Below are 15,734 nucleotides of genomic sequence, written 5' to 3'. Positions count from 1 at the left end.
GTTTGTTTGTTTTAATAATGAAATTATTTCAATCTTACAGTTTGCATATGGTAAACCACTAAACTCATTTCAGTTTTAATGTGCTGTCAAATTCTGTCATTTTCATGCTTGATGTGTTCCTTTCTTACTTCACCAAAGGTATTGTATGAAACAAGCTCCACTGAACACCGAAGCGACTCTGACTGCAGCAGCTGCGGCGGTGCGGGGTTTCCTCCAGTGTGTGGCCTCCCGGCAACCTGACATCGATAGTTCCCTGTGGATTACCGCCAGGCGCTGAGACTGACGAACGGCTGACGAACTCGAGTATGGCTACGTATGAGTGACTCTGGACGAGGGGCTTTGGAAGTTATGAGACGGTGTAGATGATGTAGGAGGAAAAATTAACAGTAATGAATGATAATAAAATATCAAATTACATACAACGATTATTGGGTTGTTGTTGTTTTTTTTAATAAAGACTTTCTAATAAATTGTAATAATTAACAGATGTTTTTACACTCAGCTAAAAACAACAACCAAACTTGCCACAACAAAAGGAACAATCCATTATTTCTTACAGACTTGATTATTTCCCCTTCAGACGTTTTCCTTTCCATCAAGCTGGCTTGAAGACAAATCGGAACAACTTTTCGTCCGCGTTCGGGCAAATCCCGTTCTGACTTGGGATTTCTCCCTCGGCGGTTCCTGGCAGCTGCAAGCGTCTGCGAGTTGTTTCCCAAAGCGGTTCGAGACAGCCCGCGAGCGGCTAATGAGTTTAAACAGGCCTTTGATTTGGTCGCCGAGTCTTGACTGGGGGAAAGGGAGAGGGGGCTGGGTGGGGGAGGGAGGGGTGCGAAGGGATGGGAGAGGGGGTGGGGAGGGGGCGGGGATGGGGGGGGGGGTAAAGGTTTGGCAAGGGAGGGAACCTGACCAAGATGCGACCATCTCTATTCCTGTCACAACTCAGTCACTCCACGCCCCGAGCACGCGCGCTTTTGGGTATTTCAGGGGCTCTGTCAGGGTTTGGTTCAGTGTTTCGACATCCGCTGGAAAAAGTACATACGCACGTATGCTTCTCACTCTTTTTGTATATATATTAATTTGTTTTATGCAAAGTAGCTTATACCTGAATGAGCTGTGCTGTGGAAAATTGGCCATGTTCGAGACAGGTTCGAGGCCCATGTATATATTGTCGATTTCAATACAACGAATAAACGACATCAAAGTAATGATAAACAATTTTGATAGTCCATCAAGAACACCACCACCAACAACAACAACAACAACAGCAACAGAGCAATATGTATCATGATGGCCAAAGGACAAGGGAAATAATAATTGACCTTACAACAACAACAACAACAACAGAGCAGTATGTATCATGATGGCCAAAGGACAAGGGAAATAATAATTGACCTTACAACAACAACAAAGCAATCTGTAACATGATGACCAGCCGCCGTGGCGAAGTGGTTAGCGTCGCGGACTGACGGCTGGGAGGACGCGGGTTCGAATCCCAGCGGAGGTGGGTTTTTCGGCCCGTGGCCGGCTCCTACCCAGAGTTGAGTGTGCTGTGGGCTTAAATGGGGAGACTGGGACCACACAGTCGAGTGTCATCCGCTTCAAGGATGCGTCTTTGGGTGTGTTGCTCTAATTACCTGACCAACACTGCAAGTGTCTGTATCTCTCGGGCCTGGTTAACGCCGGAATATCATTATGACAGGAAGCGTAGAGTACAGCCTTGTCACGCAGTCCCAAACCAAAATGGACCTCTATAGCAACATCGTCATCATCATCGTCATCCTCCTGCTCCTTCATCGTCATCAATATAAACAAAATAGTCTCAAAGTCTGTGGCCTTTCATACCCTGCTCTCATGGTGACCTCAGTTTCGATACCCCTCCACTTCTGTGCTTGGGGTGAGTCCTGTCAATGTCGTCAGTGTCGGCAGATTCATGGGGGGCTGTTGTTTGAGGGACGTGGTGGCGGTCTCCACTCTGGGAGGAACGCTCACTCAGTCTGGCTCCGCGACTAAGCCATTATTGTCGTTAGTAGGGGGCTTAGTAGGTGGTGTCCTAAGTACGTTAAAACAGAACAGGCACCACTGAACACCACCGAAGTGACTCAGCAGCAGTGCAGGGTCTCCTCTGGTGTGTGGCCTCCTGGTGACCTAACATCGATGGTTCCCTGTGGACTGCCGACGCTGGAACTGCGGCGGACGAACCCGGGTGTGGCCGTGTATGGGGGAATCTAAATGAGCGGCGTGGGAGTAATGCCACTGAAACGGTGCAGATGATGGGGCAGCAAAAAAAAAAAAAAAATGTAGCATGATGGCCAAAGATCAGGGGAAATAATCATTGGCCTTACAACAACTGCAACAACAAGAACAACAACAACAGCAACAGAGCAATGTGTATCATGATGGCCAAACTGAGGACAAGGGAAATAATCATTGACCTTCTGGAGAGTGTCTCCCAGTTGTCAACTCTTAACTTGGAATCTTTTCAATCAGCTACATAAAAAAAAGAAATAAAAATTAAATTAAATTAAACAATACGAAATCGAAACAAATTTTTTTTTAAACTACAATACGATTTTTTTGGCGAATGAATGAATTAATTAATAACAATAATAATAATCAGTAATAATAATAAGAAGAAGAAGGTAAAATATGAAATAAATGAAATCAAATGGAAAAACGACAAATTGAAATAAACAGACTTTGCGAAAGAAAAGAAATGTAACGAAATAACGATTGCCAGCCATGCAGGAACAGTGATGTCTGATGAACCAGGTTGGTGACAGGTGTGGGTAGGGAGATGTCAGCCATGCAGGAACAGTGATGTCTGATGAACCAGGTTGGTGACAGGTGTATAGTTGTAGGGAGATGTCAGCCATGCAGGAACAGTGATGTCTGATGAACCAGGTTGGTGACAGGTGTATAGTTGTAGGGAGATGTCAGCCATGCAGGAACAGTGATGTCTGATGAACCAGGTTGGTGACAGGTGTGGGTAGGGAGATGTCAGCCATGCAGGAACAGTGATGTCTGATGAACCGGGTTGGTGACAGGTGTGGGTAGGGAGATGTCAGCCATGCAGGAACAGTGATGTCTGATGAACCAGGTTGGTGACAGGTGTATAGTTGTAGGGAGATATCAGCCATGCAGGAAGAGTGATGTCTGATGAACCAGGTTGGTGACAGGTGTGGATAGGGAGATGTCAGCCATGCAGGAACAGTGATGTCTGATGAACCAGGTTGGTGACAGGTGTGGGTAGGGAGATGTCAACCATGCAGGAACAGTGATGTCTGATGAACCAGGTTGGTGACAGGTGTATAGTTGTAGGGAGATGTCAGTCATGCAGGAACAGTGATGTCTGATGAACCAGGTTGGTGACAGGTGTATAGTTGTAGGGAGATGTCAGCCATGCAGGAAGAGTGATGTCTGATGAACCAGGTTGGTGACAGGTGTATGGTTGTAGGGATATGTCAGCCATGCAGGAACAGTGATGTCTGATGAACCAGGTTGGTGACAGGTGTGGAGTTGTATGGAGATGTCAACCATGCAGGAACAGTGATGTCTGATGAACCAGGTTGGTGACAGGTGTATAGTTGTAGGGAGATGTCGGCCATGCAGGAACAGTGATGTCTGATGAACCAGGTTGGTGACAGGTGTATAGTTGTAGGAAGATGTCAGCCATGCAGGAACAGTGATGTCTGATGAACCAGGTTGGTGACAGGTGTGGGTAGGGAGATGTCAGCCATGCAGGAACAGTGATGTCTGATGAACCAGGTTGGTGATAGGTGTGGAGTTGAAGGGAGATGTCAGCCATGCAGGAACAGTGATGTCTGATGAACCAGGTTGGTGACAGGTGAGGGTAGGGAGATGTCAGCCATGCAGGAACAGTGATGTCTGATGAACCAGGTTGGTGACAGGTGTGGAGTTGTAGGGAGATGTCAGCCATGCAGGAACAGTGATGTCTGATGAACCAGGTTGGTGACAGGTGTATAGTTGTAGGGAGATGTCAGCCATGCAGGAACAGTGATGTCTGATGAACCAGGTTGGTGACAGGTGTATAGTTGTAGGGAGATGTCAGCCATGCAGGAACAGTGATGTCTGATGAACCAGGTTGGTGACAGGTGTGGAGTTGTAGGGAGATGTCAACCATGCAGGAACAGTGATGTCTGATGAACCAGGTTGGTGACAGGTGTGGAGTTGTAGGGAGATGTCAGCCATGCAGGAACAGTGATGTCTGATGAACCAGGTTGGTGACAGGTGTGGGTAGGGAGATGTCAGCCATGCAGGAACAGTGATGTCTGATGAACCAGGTTCGTGGTGCCGTCACGTGGCCGCCTAAGAAGCGAGAGAATCTGAGCGCACTGGTTCGAACCCCACCATAGTTGCCAGAAATTTTCTCCTCCTCCACTAGACCTTCAGTTGAGTGGTGGTCTGAACGCTAGTCGTTCGGATGAGACGATACAGCGAGGTCCCTTTGTGGTGCAGCATGTACTTAGCGCACGTGAAAGAACCCGCGGCAGGAAGAGAGTTGTTCCAGGCAGTTTATATATATATATATATATATATATATATATATATATATATATATATATATATGTGTGTGTGTGTGTGTGTGTGTGTGTGTGTGTGTGTGTGTGTGTGTGTGTGTGTGTGTGATGATATATATATATGTGTGTGTGTGTGTGTGATGATATATATATATATATATATGTGTGTGTGTGTGTGTGTGTGTGTGTGTGTGTGTGTGTGTGTGTGTGTGTGTGTGTGTGTGTGTGTGTGTTGTGATATATATATTTGTGTGTGTGTGTATGTTACTAAAGCATGCATGTAAACCAGTGTGCCTATCCGAGTGGATTTCTTCTGCAGAATTTTGGCAGAGAACAAACATTTTCGTTTCCATGAGGGCCTTGAGGAGGGGAAAAAAGATGAAAAATACATAAACAAAATTAATAGATAGATACGTCATCAAATTGATTAATTAATAGATTAGAATAGTTAAGTAAATAAATCTGTTTTTCTTAATTCACACACACACACACACACACACACACACACACACACACATATATATATATATATATATATATATATATATATATATATATATATATATATATATATAAGAAAGCAAACACTGTACACTGTATTGTATGATAGTCAGTCGTGTCTGACAGTGACCATTAGAAAAGCAGAGGAGGCAACTGCTGTCCCAACTAGATATCTAGGCTAGAATTTGATTATAACGGAGAGTGTCTTGCCCAAGTTACATCCCCACTCTTTCGGCCAAGAGGGTTTTAGGACAGTCGGTGCTGGGATGGTTCCCAAACCGACTAGTCCCCGAGGCTGCAGCACTAAGAGTAAGAGCCAGTGCAATCTTGCCTCCTAGTTTGAGAGTCATAGTCCTTCACAAAAGACTAAGCTGTAAATGACTCCCCAAATAGATAGATAAATGAAAGGAAATGTTAAAAAAAAAAATTTGAAAAAATGAAAATATTTTTTTTAACTGACCAAGTCCCAGGAAGCGGAAGACTATGGACATGGTGTCAGCTCCCCTGTGCACGTCCTCCAGGCGGATAATAAGCATTTGTTCCCGCGGGAAATGCAGCAGCCAGCCCTCCACGAACACCGAGTAAAGTCCCACGTGTATCCGCTTGGTCAGGTTGGACACAGGCAAAGACATACACTTATCTGCTTGGTCAGTGTGGTTGGACACAGGCAAAGACATACACTTATCTGCTTGGTCAGGTTGGACACAGGCAAAGACATACACTTATCTGCTTGGTCAGGTTGGATACAGGCAAAGATGTACACTTATCAACTTGATCAGTCAGGTTGGACACAGGCAAAGACATACACTTATACCGCTTGGTCAGGTTGGACACAGGCAAAGACATACACTTATCTGCTTGGTCAGTCATGTTGGACACAGGCAAAGACGTACACTTATCAACTTGATCAGTCAGGTTGGACACAGGCAAAGACATACACTTATACCGCTTGGTCAGGTTGGACACAGGCAAAGACATACACTTATCTGCTTGGTCAGTCAGGTTGGACACAGGCAAAGACGTACACTTATCCGCTTGGTCAGTCATGTTGGACACAGGCAAAGACATACACTTATACCGCTTAGTCAGGTTGGACACAGGCAAAGACATACACTTATCTGCTTGGTCAGTCAGGTTGGACACAGGCAAAGACATACACTTATACCGCTTGGTCAGGTTGGACACAGGCAAAGACATACACTTATACCGCTTAGTCAGGTTGGACACAGGCAAAGACATACACTTATCTGCTTGGTCAGTCAGGTTGGACACAGGCAAAGACGTACACTTATACCGCTTGGTCAGGTTGGACACAGGCAAAGACATACACTTATACCGCTTGGTCAGGTTGGACACAGGCAAAGACATACACTTATCTGCTTGGTCAGTCAGGTTGGACACAGGCAAAGACATACACTTATACCGCTTGGTCAGGTTGGACACAGGCAAAGACATACACTTATACCGCTTGGTCAGGTTGGACACAGGCAAAGACATACACTTATCTGCTTGGTCAGTCAGGTTGGACACAGGCAAAGACGTACACTTATCAACTTGATCAGTCAGGTTGGACACAGGCAAAGACATACACTTATACCGCTTAGTCAGGTTGGACACAGGCAAAGACATACACTTATCCGCTTGGTCAGGTTGGACACAGGCAAAGACATACACTTATCCGCTTGGTCAGGTTGGACACAGGCAAAGACATACACTTATCCGGTTGGTCAGTCAGGTTGGACACAGGCAAAGACGTACACTTATCTGCTTGGTCAGGTTGGACACAGGCAAAGACATACACTTATCCGGTTGGTCAGTCAGGTTGGACACAGGCAAAGACATACACTTATCCGCTTGGTCAGTCAGGTTGGACACAGGCAAAGACGTACACTTATCCGCTTGGTCAGTCAGGTTGGACACAGGCAAAGACGTACACTTATCCGCTTGGTCAGTCATGTTGGACACAGGCAAAGACATACACTTATCTGCTTGGTCAGTTAGGTTGGACACAGGCAAAGACATACACTTATCCGCTTGGTCAGTCAGGTTGGACACAGGCAAAGACATACACTTATCTGCTTGGTCAGGTTGGACACAGGCAAAGACATACACTTATCCGCTTTGGTCAGTCAGGTTGGACACAGGCAAAGACACACTTATCCGCTTGGTCAGTCAGGCTGGACACAGGCAAAGACATACACTTATCTGCTTGGTCAGTCAGGTTGGACACAGGCAAAGACATACACTTATCCGCTTGGTCAGGCTGGACACAGGCAAAGACGTACACTTATCTGCTTGGTCAGTTAGGTTGGACACAGGCAAAGACACACACTTATCCGCTTGGTCAGGCTGGACACAGGCAAAGACGTACACTTATCCGCTTGGTCAGTCAGGTTGGACACAGGCAAAGACACACACTTATCCGATTGGTCAGTCATGTTGGACACAGGCAAAGACGTACACTTATACCGCTTGGTCAGTTAGGTTGGACACAGGCAAAGACACACACTTATCCGCTTGGTCAGGCTGGACACAGGCAAAGACGTACACTTATCTGCTTGGTCAGTCAGGTTGGACACAGGCAAAGACACACACTTATCCGCTTGGTCAGTCAGGTTGGACACAGGCAAAGACGTACACTTATCTGCTTGGTCAGTCAGGTTGGACACAGGCAAAGACATACACTTATCCGCTTGGTCAGTCAGGTTGGACACAGGCAAAGACATACACTTATCCGCTTGGTCAGTCTGGTTGGACACAGGCAAAGACGTACACTTATCCGCTTGGTCAGTCATGTAGGACACAGGCAAAGACATACACTTATCTGCTTGGTCAGGCTGGACACAGGCAAAGACATACACTTATCCGATTGGTCAGTCAGGTTGGACACAGGCAAAGACATACACTTATCTGCTTGGTCAGGTTGGACACAGGCAAAGACATACACTTATCCGCTTGGTCATGTTGGACACAGGCAAAGACATACACTTATCTGCTTGGTCAGTCAGGTTGGACACAGGCAAAGACATACACTTATCCGCTTGGTCAGTCATGTTGGACACAGGCAAAGACGTACACTTATCCGCTTGGTCAGTCAGGTTGGACACAGGCAAAGACGTACACTTATCCCCTTGGTCAGTCAGGTTGGACACAGGCAAAGACGTACACTTATCCGCTTGGTCAGTCAGGTTGGACACAGGCAAAGACGTACACTTATCCGATTGGTCAGTCAGGTTGGACACAGGCAAAGACGTACACTTATCTGCTTGGTCAGTCAGGTTGGACACAGGCAAAGACGTACATTTATCTGCTTGGTCAGTCAGGTTGGACACAGGCAAAGACGTACCTTTATCTGCTTGGTCAGGTTGGACACAGGCAAAGACATACACTTATCCGCTTGGTCAGTCAGGTTGGACACAGGCAAAGACATACACTTATCTGCTTGGTCAGTCAGGTTGGACACAGGCAAAGACGTACACTTATCTGCTTGGTCAGTCAGGTTGGACACAGGCAAAGACGTACACTTATCCGCTTGGTCAGTCAGGTTGGACACAGGCAAAGACGTACACTTATCTGCTTGGTCAGGTTGGACACAGGCAAAGACATACACTTATCCGCTTGGTCAGGTTGGACACAGGCAAAGACGTACACTTATCTGCTTGGTCAGGTTGGACACAGGCAAAGACGTACACTTCCAATGACGACCGACCAAGTTGATAATCATTGTTGGCGGACGTTGTCATGTTTACCCTCTCTCTCTCTATCTCTTTCTCTCGATCGCTCGTTCGCCTTCTCGCTCGTTCTCGCTCTGTGTGTGTGTTTGTGGTTGTGTGTGTGTGTGTGTGTGTGTGTGTGTGTGTGTGTGTGTGTGTGTGTGTGTGTGTGTGTGTGTGTGTGTGTGTATGAGTGTGTGTATGTATGTGTGTGTGTGTGTGTGTGTGTTTGTGTGTGTGTGTGTGTGTGTGTGTGTGTGTGTGTGTGTGTGTGTGTGTGTGTGTGTGTGTGTGTGTGTGTGTGTGTGTGTGTGTGTCCCAGGGACACAGAGTTAGGAAGAAGTAAAAAAAAAAAAAAAGAGAAAGAGAGATGAAGAGACAGAAACAGAGAGAGACAGGAGAGAAAGAAAATAATAATAATAATATTTTATTTTTATATAGCGCTATAATACAAGCATAAGCAAACTCTAAGCGCTTTACAATCCAATACCTAAAGTGAAACAAGAAAGCATATAAAAAGTAGCAGAAACATAAAACAGAATCATTAGTATTATAAAAACAATGCATAAAACTCACAAAGTAACATACTATCAATACTACAACTGTTACACTCCAACACTCACACTAAAACACACGCACAGACACACACATGATTAAACGGCTGAGATGACAGCAATTTTCACTTAAAATACATACATGTAAAAAGGAACATCATTGTAATCTGCATGCCACAGGTTTTGTAAAAATTGTAAAATAAAATTTTGGGTAGAAAAGGTAAAAGGGGTAAAAATCGGGTCATTCTCCCTTTCGAACCACACCACCACCATCCATCTACCCACCCCCATTCTCTCCACTCTCCCATCACACACACTCACATTGCTATGGGCCTGGGACAACAGCACTATTTGAGTTATGACAAGTATTTTTTAAAGAGATAAGTTTTAAGATTTGCTTTAAAGGTAGATAGATGAGTTGTTTGTCTGAGAGCAATAGGCAGTGAATTCCAAGTTGTTGGCCCGAAGACGGAAAATGACCTCTTTCCACAGGAGTTAAGGAAGTATCGGGGAACAGTTAGCTGGGAGGAATCAAGAGATCTCAATGTTCTGTTTGACAAGTACGGGTTAATATGCTCAGAAAGATATGAGGGTGTGGTATCACAATTCAGGCACTGAAAGCATAGGCAGGCAACTTTATATTCAATTCTGGCTTGAACAGGCAACCAATAAAGTGTCCGCAGGAGAGCAGTAGCGCTCTCTCCCCTTGACTAAGGACGAGTCGAGCTGCACTATTCTGTATTTTCTGGAGCTTGTAGAGTTTATCATTGGGAAGGCCAGCTAAGAGAGAATAACAATAATCTAGGCGGGATAAAATGAAGGCAACAGCAAGTTTGTTGGCGGCATCAACAGACAGGAAGGGGCGGATTTTACTAATCTTACGAAGCTGAAAGTAAAGAACTTTACACAGGTGGTTCACATGAGTTTCCATCGTGAGGGATGAATCGAGGTAAAAACCAAGATTGCGGACAGAACTAGAAAAAGAAATTTCTATACCAGAACAAATGATAGACGTTGTATTTATCTGCTTGAGCTTATTTTTTATTACCAGTCAACATGAGTTCTGTTATGTCGTCATTCATTTTTAGTTTGTTTTGTTTCATCCACTTTGCTACATTTTCTATACCAGTTTTAAATTTAGAAGCTAAACATGGAATTTCAGAGGGAATAGTAGAATCATGCAGTTGAGAATCGTCAGCAAACAGATGATAGTGAGGTACAGACTGTTGGAAGATCAAACTTAAACGTTGTGTGTACATTGTAAAGAGTACATTTCCCAGGACGGAACCTTGTACCCCATATCTGAGCACAGACGGAACAGACTGGTTTCCATTTACAAGGACAGAGTGTGTGTGCGACCTGATAAGTAGGAAAGAAACCATTTCAAAACAGTACCATTGAGTCCGAACACAGCACACAACCTTCTGACCATAATTTCATGGTCTATCGTGTCAAATGCTGCAGAAAGGTCCAGCAGTGACAGAATGGATACCTTGCCTGCATCAGATGCTAGCAACAGGTCATTGACCACACGTAATAAGGCCGTTTCCGTGCTGTGTCCCTTTCTGTAAGCTGACTGAAATGGCTCCAGGAGACTGTGGACCTCAAGGTGTTTCATAAGCTGGCCAAGCACAATATGTTCTAAAACTTTAGACAGAAATGGGAGGTTTAATACTGGTCTATAGTTTTTCAGGTTTTCAGGATCAAGATTAGCTTTCTTCAAAAGGGGACACACCAAGGCATGCTTGAAGGACTGTGGGACAACACCTCAGGTCAAGGATATATTCATGATATTGGTCATAATAGGTAGTAATTCTTCTAAACATTGGTAAAATATATAATGTGGGATAGGATCGAGACTGCATGATTTCTTTGGCATCTTGAGGATGACATCTTTGACCTGTTCCTTGGTAACTGTCTCGAATGTAGTGAACTGTGTTCCATTAAAAGTATCAGATTTGCCAAAATCAGTAGGAGAAACGAAGCTACTTGTAATCATCTCTATTTTAGTAGTGAAATAATCAATAAATTTATCAGCTAGATTTTCAGAAGGTATATTGCCAGGCAGAACAGTTCGGACATCCTTCCCCATCATCTGATTGGCCAAGCAAAACAGAACTCTGGAGGAATCAGCGTCAGTAATTCTGTCGCTCACGTATTTCTTTTTTCGCATCACGGATCATTTGATTTACATTGCGTAAGTGAACATATATCTGCTTGAAAATTTCCAGACCAAACTTTCGCCATTTTCGCTCAAAGAAAAGGGGAGAGAGAGAGACAATTAAAGAGAGAGAGGATGAAAAAAAGGAAAGAAAGAAAGACGATAAATCACCAGGAAAAACAAGGAAATTAGAGAAAGGAACAGCTGTGTGGTTTGAAGTCCCACATTTTCAACCGAAGGTAAGAAACCCAGATTGTGGTAAAAGCAGAGGGAGGACTATTTCGATAGGCTCCCATACATGAACTTAGACAGACCTCCCGTTCACTACCAAGAGGAAGGTTGGGAGGTGGAGGGGGAGAAGGAAAAGGTGGAGAGAAAGAAACAAAAAGAGACAGACAAACAGAGAGTTAGGTAGAAAAGAAAATGAAAAAAAGAGAGAGACAAAGAGTGAAAGGTGGAGAGAAAGAAACAGAAAAAGACAGGTGGAGAGAGAGAGGAGGAGGAATGTTGTTTAATGTCCCGTCACACATATCGGTGATTGAATATTATCAGTTTGAAGGGGTGGGAGATGTTAATGAATGGAGGGTTGGGGGAAACTGGGCAAATGAGGGTGAAATGAGGGTGAAATCTGAAAAAAAAAAAATCTAAATACAGTTACAGGAAATTGCTTAAAGGACTTCGTAAAAGGGAAGTCGTTAAACTGACAAGCAAAACAACTGATAATGAATGCAAAAAGTCACAAACATCAACGTTCTCAGTCACTTGTGAAGACACACTTTCTTGTACATAAGGCTTCATCAAGCTACAGTCAAAAATTATATGCTTAATTGTCAGGTTACTAAAGCATATGCACTTGACATTAGAACAATACTTGGTCCGTAATGAATTTGATAATAGTCTGAGAGCTAAACTCAGAATTGGTCTGCGAACCGGACCAAAGTCTGAGAGAGTCAACTGACGAGGTCTTAGACTTGAATTCAAGCACCTATAAAAGTCTCTTTCTAGGATATTGCTTATTTCCTCGTATGACAATGGGCAATATACTTTTATACTATCTGTATGATTCTTTGCTCCCCTTTTTGCTGCTCTGTCTGCTTGGTCGTTATAAAGGAATCCAGTATGGGATGGTATCCAACAAAAATCAACATTTGCACCCTTCACAAATAGGGAGTGCAATAAATACCTAATTTCAAACAATAAATCTTCTCTTTGATTATTCTCAAAAAGGGGCAAACTTTTTAAAACAGATTTGAAAATCAACACAAAACAGGATATTACTTACTATCATTGGTATATCAACAAGATGATTTAAAGCCATAAGGATGGCCACCAATTCAGCTGTAAAAATTGAATGTCCCTTCCCTAAGTAATATGATTTTTCTGTTTTTAGGCCAGGAATGACAAAAGCAGATTCTGCACTGCTATCATTCAGGACCAAGCCATCAATGTAAACATTTAAATGATAATCAAAATTTTCTTCTAATTCAATTCTGATAGATGCTGCTATTATATGTGGAGATTCTCTTTTTGTTGTGTCAGAAGCACATTTGTTGACGTTTGCTTTTGTTAACTCCCAGGGAGGGACAGGTGGTACCAGAACACGAGGTGCCATATCATGTAAATCAATGTCTGAAGAATTTAAAATATCTGACACATATATGCGAATGGTTTGTAGATTTGAATTATTTTGTGCATTTTTTTGAAAATCAGTATCAGACCTAATGTGGTAGAATACCCGCAAGCTTATTCCTCCAAATCATCCACTGCTCTACATCTCACAATGTATTTAGCAGAACTTAATTTTCTGATTTCATCTAGTGGTAGAATACCCGCAAGCTTATAGGCTTCTGAGGTCTTAGTATGCACAGGTACCCCTAAAGCCAGTTTCACAGCTTTACTGTCAATTATTCGCAGCTTCTTTAGAAACGTCGGTGCAGCAGAAAAGAAGATTTCTTGACCGTAGGTCAATCTTGATCTTAGGAGAGATGTCGATAAATGTAAAAGAATTTTGGAGTCTTGTCCCCAAGGAGAGTGGCTTACAATTTTTAAGAAATTTAAACTAACTGCTTTAGTCACTATTGAATCAATGTGTTTCTTCCAGTTTAGTTTTGAAGAAAATAGGATCCCAAGAAATTTTATTTCCGACTTGAAAAATGTTTCACGTCCTCCCCCAAAAAAACAACAACAACAAAATCCTGGTAGTTTGCTGGGATTATAACCATTATTAAAGAGGATCAGATGTGTTTTTTCTTAAGAAAACTCAAAACCATTAGAGTGCATATAGCTACTCAGTCTATTGAGTTCACCCTGAAAATGTTTCTGTACAGAATCGATGTAATGTAGGCTTGTCCTTTTCCTCAAGGATGTTTGAATCCATACAGCAATATCATCAGCATATTGAGCCAGCTTGGTAGATGATGAAAAGCATGTGTGTAAATCATAAAACATAATGTTGAACAACAATGGAGAAATGATGGAACCCTGTGGGATTCCCATATTTATAGGCCTAGAGGTTGATAGATTTACTCCCACTTTTGCCACAATATATCTCCCACTTAAAAAGGATTTAACATTGTCATTAACATGACCCGACAGACCAATTTGTTTCAGCTTGAATAACAGTCTGCTATGCCATACTCGGTCATAAGCTTTAGTAAGATCGAAGAAGGACGCAAGGATACTTTTTCGCTTAGAAAACTGTTTTTTAATTTGGGTAGTGAGACGGGTCAGATGATCAGTTTTAGATCTTCCTTTCCGGAATCCAGTTTGAGCTGACGGAATTATGTTATTTTTGTCACAGTAATATACCATTCTAATATTTACAATTTTCTCCATGACTTTCCCAACGTGGGCGGTAACCGAAATAGGTCTATAACTCAAAGCTTCTGTTCGAGGTTTACTCTGTTTTAATACAGAAGTTACAGTGGAAGTTTTCACTACCTCAGGGATTTGTCCACATTACCAGCACTTTTGAAATAATGTATGTAATATAAACGTGTCAGGTCAGGGGCATAGCCCTTGCTACTGGTACCATGTAACCCAGTACTACCTGCCACATGTGAAGTCTCCCAACGACGGACCAGGCGGAGGAGGAAACCTTTCCCAACGGCTGTGAAGGCAGAAGAGGATGACCAAAGGGCAGGGGGAGCTCTTATCCTTGGCTGGAAGTCCTCCTAGGAGACGGAACTCTGAAGAAAAAACCTGCACCTGCCGAGGCCGTCCTACGCGTGGCAGTATCTGCACCTGTGGGACTGTGAGCGTCGGTAGGCGAGAGAGTGGGGAAGGGACTGCACAACTCCTCTTCACTAAAAAACAAGTCACCTGTGCTGGTCAGGCAACCAGGCTAATGTCGGAACGAGCTAGCCCTTCAACACCCAGCTTTCCCAAGCCCTGCGGCGATGGAGAAGTGGTAACGGGGACAGGCAGAGGATGCTGCTGGCAGTTCCTGGTCACGACTCTGCACACAGGCGGCCGGCTGTGGGACGATGGTCGTCCGCCGTAGACTGGGGCAGATGCGGCGCCCGTATCCTCCAACAGTGTCAGAGCGGGACGGGGCCGCGTCTGTGGGAAGTGCTGCGCATCCAGAATCGGCTTCTTCTCCCATATGAGGACACACACCGACAGATAAACCTGCCTGCCTAGTCATCCGTCGGTCCGACGGGAGACTCCATCATCATGTAACATAATTATCCAGTTTTCTGGCAAATGGTTTAACATGGTGTAAGATTCTACATCCTTACCAACTGACACATTTTTGTTACTCAACAAATGAATAGCGTTCTTTACCTCCTGTAAAGTTATTACCGAGTTGATTGTATTATCATTTTGTGGGGTAGGATCTCTATATTTGTCACTGATTTCTTCTTCCTCTCTTAATGTCTTTTGTTTATTTGACAAGCTATCCACACTACCTGTGTTAGAATACATACAAACAAATTCTTCAGCCTTCTCTTGAGGGGACAAAAACTCTTTATCTTTCGTTTTAATAGGTTAGTATTGCAGAACAATGCCTGATTTCATTTCTTTCATTTTGGCCCACACTCTTTTCATATCCTTATGGTCAGATACTTCATTCAAACAGAACTGTGGCCAGTATTGTCTTTTTTCTTGGGCTATGACTCTATTCGCCTTGATTTTTGTGAAACACATTTCTTTATGAGCGGTTTCTTTTACATCTTTGTCAGGTACTTTTCCGTGAGTCTTAACCATGTAAGGTATGCTGGTTTCTTTGTATTTACAACCTCGGCACATGTATTATTCCACC

The sequence above is a fragment of the Babylonia areolata genome, chromosome 14 (genome assembly GCF_041734735.1).
Source record: "Babylonia areolata isolate BAREFJ2019XMU chromosome 14, ASM4173473v1, whole genome shotgun sequence".
Taxonomy (NCBI): domain Eukaryota; kingdom Metazoa; phylum Mollusca; class Gastropoda; order Neogastropoda; family Buccinidae; genus Babylonia; species Babylonia areolata.
Note: the sequence above shows the minus strand (reverse complement) of the source record.